The sequence below is a fragment of the Centrocercus urophasianus genome, unplaced genomic scaffold (genome assembly GCF_019232065.1).
Source record: "Centrocercus urophasianus isolate 14NV4802_14NV808 unplaced genomic scaffold, USGS_Curo_1.0 seq_347, whole genome shotgun sequence".
Classification (NCBI taxonomy): Eukaryota; Metazoa; Chordata; class Aves; order Galliformes; family Phasianidae; genus Centrocercus; species Centrocercus urophasianus.
This window is the reverse complement of record NW_024884919.1, coordinates 1-6,723: the sequence shown is the minus strand read 5'-3', so window position 1 is coordinate 6,723 and position 6,723 is coordinate 1. Positions and strand designations below refer to the sequence as shown.

The 6,723-nt window shown below is 44.9% G+C and overlaps 1 long non-coding RNA gene across 1 annotated transcript in view; it reads right to left on the bottom strand.

The window, feature by feature from the left end:
* The window catches only part of LOC122166954, a 19,116-nt gene extending 12,668 nt beyond the window's left edge, over positions 1-6,448 (bottom strand). Inside the window, exon 1 of the long non-coding RNA XR_006170914.1 lies at positions 6,359-6,448. This is a non-coding gene — a long non-coding RNA (uncharacterized LOC122166954). The remainder of the gene's footprint in view (positions 1-6,358) is intronic.
* Between the last annotated feature and the right edge of the window lie 275 nt (positions 6,449-6,723).

Below are 6,723 nucleotides of genomic sequence, written 5' to 3'. Positions count from 1 at the left end.
AAGTGTGAATATCTAATCTGTTACATAGGGAGGAATGCTCAGGGGACTCGCAAGAACTTGTTTTGCCACATATTGAGCAACACCACATGGGAAAGCCTTGAAATTAGAGCAAATGCTTGAAGCCAGGGCGTAACTGCCTTTTGGAACTCGCCCTTCATGAGCCTCTTTTTATTAGAGAGCAGACCTTTGCATCATCAGCCAGTGTTCAGATCTGGACTGTAGTTGATGACATTTCAGTATGGTGGTTACCATGGCTTTAAATAAATAGGGGTAAGTGTGAAATTGCTGCTCGTCAGGCAAAACAGGGAGGGACACCGCTTCCAAAGAGGACAAGTTTAGAAGACATTTAAGCAGTAATAGTAAAGCAGAATAAAAGCATTTCAGAGAGCAACCCTAATTCTCCCTACTTTACTGCACAATAAATATTACCATTAAATAATCTCTTGCAGATAACTATATTCTTTCCTTGGATTTCTTGCATTTTTTTTATTTTTTTTTTTATTTTTAACTGTAGTTTTTTTTCACTTATCAATATCTAACTATTCCCATGGAGAAAGGAATAAAAAAAGGACAATGCATGCTGTTGGGCTGTTGGAAGCATGATACAACACCATATACCACAAACACACCACAGATATACCAGCTTGTGCTGTGAAGTTGCCATACCATTTTAGTAACAAGCAAAAAACGGTCTGATCTGGTAACAAGCTAGCAAAGGAAAGAAAAAAAAGCAAAAGTTCTGCTCCTGGTTCTGTTTGTTAGGAGAGGCAAGTTTTCTGTTGGTGTCATTTGAAGTTTTCAGGAAAGAAAGGGAGGATATCCTAAGCAGGCTCTTCTGAGCTGTCTATTAACTTTATGCCACCATGCATCATAAGAAAATCTGAAGGTTTATTATACAGAGGAGGGAAAAAATAGCTCTGAAGCTCAGCATGATCTCTAAAAAAAGCCCTGTGTGAGCCACAAGACTATCCTCACAAGCTTTTTTTGAGGGCTGTCCATTCTTAAAAGCCAACCTTTGTGTCAGACAGGAGGGTCGTGCTTTCCTGATAGCAAGAAGTCTTCAGGAGAGGACAGGAAAATGGTACCAAACAGTTCTGCAATTTTCAAGCTCCTGATTGGGGTTTTTTGAATGACAGACCACAGCCTAAGAACGAGGATGCAATGAAAAGTCTGACTTTTAATAGTTTCACCTTTCTCCACCTAGTCCCCAGCAGAAATTGGGGAGCACACCCTTCTGCAGTTGACAAAGACACTTTAAGGTACTTAGTAGAAAGATTTTCAAACTGCTCAATTGATAAACAAAAAATAAATAAAGACTGCAATCCACGATATTTTCTGTGATGGGATAGGAGGTCTGTTGTGGATACAGCAAGACTCTACAGACCTCACTTCAGTGGCTTACAATTCTACTCTGACCTAGGTTTTAATCAGTAAGCAGCAGCAGAAGTAAGTCTTCTCAGAAGCGTGCTAGATACCGGAATCCAGTAGTGTGCTAGCACATCTATTAGGTTTCAGCAGGGCTTTGTAGTCAACCAGTGTTCCAAAGCATTCCTACAGAAATCATAATTTCTCCACAAAAATCAGCACTTAGGTTTATTAATCTATTGCAGACGATGTTTGTTACCAGTACAGAACCCAGAGCAGAACTGAACTCGCAACTAGCTGTGCTATGGATGCAGACCTGTCGATGGCAGACACAAAAGCAAATGACAGGCAGGTAATGATCTAGAGCCACACCCCTAGGATAATTATTTATAGTAATCTTCCCTTCACAGAACAAATCCTTAGTTTGTCACACATGGCCCCACGGCCTCTCCAAGCAGAAGCCACCCCTGTCCCCCCTCAGAGCCACTGTCAGTCACTATGAAGAGAGAAATTTCACAGCACAAATAGCTGCAAGCCATTTTCTAAGCAGCGTGGAGAGAGAGACCTCTGACACCAGAGGACAGGAGTAATTGAGAACTAATAAAAACTTTCATCTACCATGATGAACCATAACGGCCTAAGTCTTAATACATTCAGATGTAATCCCTCAACAACTTCTCAGTACAGTTTCACTTATTTGTGACATGACTAAATAGTTCATAAGAAAGGTGAGGTTCTGCCTTTTCCACACCAGGTAGTGTGTAGAATCCTGATACAGCATCACAGCAAGTGACTGCGGATTCCAAGACGTCAGTCACCATTTGCAGGATTATTATGTACAGTGAAATCTTTCTGTTCAAGGCCTTTTCTGCTGATGCAGGCCTTCCAAAATACTCACAGAAGCATGAAAGTGATGAGTGTTACCTGTTACCTGTGCTAGAATACTCACAGTCACTGCACACAACACTAACCACATAAAATGTCCAAAAAGTGGCTCCCTCAGAACCATCCCAGTGGTCTCCCATGGTTACAGCAAAACAGCAAATAAAATACTGGGAAAACTGAAGCAGTTTTGTGCCAGTCAAATATGTACACAGAAATGTCATATTCCAATTTTTCTCACTGCTAAATACAGAAAGTTAGAGAATCAGGTAAGGAAGAGGCAAAATCATTCAGCTGCAGTTATAGTTGCACACACACAAAAAAATGTAACTTCTTCAGCTCAGAATCCAGAAGGCTGCATAAAACATATTGCAGGATGACATGTTACAAGCATATTAATTTTTTCTCACGTATTAGTTTTGGATATAGGGAAAGTTTCTCCAAGAAGCTGCTGGACTCAAATAGTTAAGATTCACAGTGTAGCAGCCAGGTCCCTATTTTCAGCACAACAAACAATTCAAATATACTACGCCTTCACACGTCAAACAGCACTGAACAATACCTGATTAGAAATTAGATGCCAAATAACATTTCTACCTTTAACAGCTGCATCCTGCAGACTGCCCAGGGGCTTAACCTAGGGAGACCGCTGCTTTCTCAGAAGTGAGATGGACACATTTAGCAAGATAACCAAAAGAAAATAACTCATGAGCTGCTCATGATTCCTGAGCCAGTAATGACATAAACACAAACCAAGGTGACGGAAAAGGCTTAGATGGACACACTTTTTTTTCAAGAGTGCACAATATTCAACAGTGATTTACGATATGCAGCCAGGAGTCCAAATCCCTTGAGGTACTGATCTCTTGCAAGACTACCTACTGCTGTTCACAAGAAATCAACCAGCAAAATCAGCCCTTTCACTAATGGAGATGCACCACTACTACAGACCTACAGTCCTTAGAGTGCAAAGAGCATTTGTGTCTGGGAATCTGTTCCTCAGGCAGGCCAAATGGGCTGCCCTGAGACATGCTGGAAGCTGCAAGAACACTTCCCACCCACACCGACTGCCTGGACAGCCAGAGACACCCAGATGTCACTGCCTGAGGCGCTGAGGAGCACAACCATTTCTTGTAATCAAAACAGATAAAGGAAGGGACTGTACCACCTCCAGAGCAGAGACTACACCTGGGGCAAGGAAACAAGCATTGTCCATTTGTCATGGGTTTGTATCTGGAATGTGAAACCAAGGCAGAAGGGCTTGAGAGCACTATGGGAATCTTTGCAGAGACCAGCAACAGCACGCTTAAGCGTGACAAAACATGGCACAGCTTTGAAGGATGGAGAAAAAAGCACTGAGGCTCCAGAGAACTTGAAATGAATTGTTTTTTTACAGTGACACTTCAGCACCCTACGTATTCGCAGCTACTGAAACCGAACCACACAGATCAAAGCTGTGTAAGTGGACCTGGTATCACTCTTTGAGCATCACACAGTGACCAACATTCATGCAAATGATCAAAACAAAAGCTAACTGATAAGAGAGGGAAAAAACAGCAATTAATTGACTTACTAACTATAAGAATAAACTACAGAACCCATAACTGAAGATACAGGGACACCATAGGGAAAACAGAGTAGTGATCCACTTTAGAAGACAGCAATGGAAGAAACCAGCACCTGAAGCAAACCCAGCAGCACACCTAAGCCTTGCCATGTGTTTCAGACCACGAAGTGCTTAGGTCATCCATTCTCATACTGTTGCGGAGCAGCACCCTCTTGCAACACCAACAAAACCCAACCTCACTTGGGAGCCAGAGCATGGGGCAGGCTGCTCAGGGAGTGCATGTATGAGCTCTCTGAGAGGCAACACATTGTGATGAAGGCCAGAAGGGTAAAGGGATAACACAGAGTGTTTGCTGGCTTAAGGACTGGCTAGTTACAATCAGTAGGGATAACAGGGATTGCCTGTGTCTGAGGATGCACCCACTTCCTGAGCATTGCCAATATGTTCTGGCTGGAGCACTACCAAAGGGTGAGGAACAGGCACTGAGCACTGCACAGCCTTCATCTGCCCTGCCCACCCAGGCCCGCGCTCATCTGCCGATCTAAGAACTGAAACAGAGCTGCCCACACACATAACTTCTGCATATTTTTCCAAGGCTCTTTAACAAGAAGTACACTTGGTACACGTGCAGCGAAGGCGAGTACCTCACGTCAGTGGATTTCCCCAGAGCATGACCTCTCTCACTGGGGAAAGCACAGAAGGGTGGGGAAAAAACAGCTTCTATCAACTTCTCAGTCTTGCAGCAACTTTGCAGATGGGTGATACCTGCTACATAGTGAAAACTGCCTTTTGCCTTGCTATCATGCAGCAGGTGCTGCTACAGACTGTAGCTACCCAGCTCAGAACACCTGTAAGGAAGTCTTCAAACCCATGTAAAGATGAGAATTGTTTTGTTAGAGAATCTATTCATTGGTATTCCCAAAGCTACCCTAAAACCAGCAAAAGATACCATTACACTCAAGCACTTAAAACCCCAGAACGGGCTCTGATGATGTGATTTAACAGTTACAAAATTATTGATATGGCTTCTACCCAATTTGCATATGCACTGGGAAAAGAAATACCCTTAGAGCATCCTGGCTTGCAACACCCCAATTCTGATGCACTGGCATATCACCTTACGCCTATGCTGTGACCACGCACCAAACGTGCTGAACTTTGGGAAGAGACAGCACTAAGAGCACTAAGAGCGAAAGAAACGCAAGTCCATCCCAGGCCCTCTTCTTGAATTTCAAAGCGCAGGCTCCAGGAGAGGTAACACAGGTGTTCAGCAGCTGCTGGTGAGGCTGAGCAGACCAGAAAGATGGCTGCACCATGGGATGCCCGTGGTCCCCACCACAGGATGCCCTTGTTGAGCTCCACATCCAGGCCCCAGCGATGTGATACTGGAGAGGTGTGGGCTCTGCTCCACAGAAGGACCTGCTCAGGAGCTCTGCTCTTAATGGTGGCCTCCACACTCCGACAGATGGCTCCAGGGCTGCGCGGGGATGCTCAAAGCACACAAGTGCACAGAAGCGAGGCAAGCAGAAGCACCGAGCAGGGGATCTACAGCTTTCCAAAACTTGTTGAGGATTATGTCGAAGCAATCAGAGGAAAAAGTCCCTGTGCTGTTCCCTTCAGCTAGTGAAATCTTGACAAATAAATAAACTGCCTCAGTTCTTCCCAACCAGAAGCGTGTTCCACATTCCAGCACTGACTCTTTCCATCTCCGGAATATTGCAAAAAGGTTCTTCAGAGCAAAGTAGACCAAGAGGAAATGTATACAGATCTTTACTGAAAAATAAATCTATGTCTCCGTAGTAGTTCTGCAATTTATTCAAACAGCATACAACAGAATTGCCATTTTATAGCGAATCCGCCCCAAAACTGAGCCCTTTTCTGTATAGCACTTAATTGTTGCTATACTATGTAAAGAGCAAACTCTACTGGAATGTACACAGTGAAAGAAAAGGAGTAAAGCTCTTCTTGCCAAGGAACTGCTATCACTACTAATACGTTATCTATAAAAATAAGGTCTAGGCAACATCCAAAAGTGTTCAAGTTTCAATAAATAACTATCAATGCCCCAGATTTGCACTGGCACAAGAAATACAGAGCTAACAGCTGAGAAATGTCCTTTCCTACAGCTGAACCAGCAACACGTCCTGTCCTGCTCCGGACTTAACACCGCTCTCCTTCAGGTTCACTCTCAGTGCGCGAGCACCCACCTGGATGACTGAGCTCTCAATGGCAAATTAAAGCTCTAGAGAAAGACAGTAGTTAAAAAAAATCTTTATCAATGCCAAGAAAATATACAGAGCCATATTATGCTTTAAATATACCTATATACACGCACATCTTTTCCAGAGGGCACAATTCTGGCCTTTTTTTTTTCTTTTTTTTTTTTCCTCTTTTCCTTTTTCTTCAAACTCTGAGAAGCTTATCGATTGCTATACACTCCGGTATGGCGCATTAGGAAACATATATATATAGATATATATATATATTATTATTTTTTATCCCCACGTGAAAGTAAAGTTCAGTCTTTCTGTAAACAGGAGTTACCTTAACCTCCGACACCTCCACAGGCCTCGCGCACTCCGCCCGGCGCGCAGCCCCGGCTCGCACAGTGGCCGCGGAAATCAACGGGCGCGGCGGCCCCGCTCCCTCTCTCCCGCTCCCCCGGCCACTCCTCAGCAGGCGCCTGCCTCGGGCGCGGTGGCGGCGGCGGCCTCCGGGGGCGGCTCGCGGGGCGGCGGCCCGGAGGGAGCGGCGGCGTTGATGTGGCAGCCAGAGGAGAGGTGGCTGCGGACGCGGCCTTGCAGCTGAGTGACCTGTGCGCGCAGCAGGTTGGCGGTGGCGGCCAGCTCGGCGTTCTGCCCCTTCAGCGCCTTCACCTTCTCCTCCAGCCGGGCGATGCGCTCCAGCTT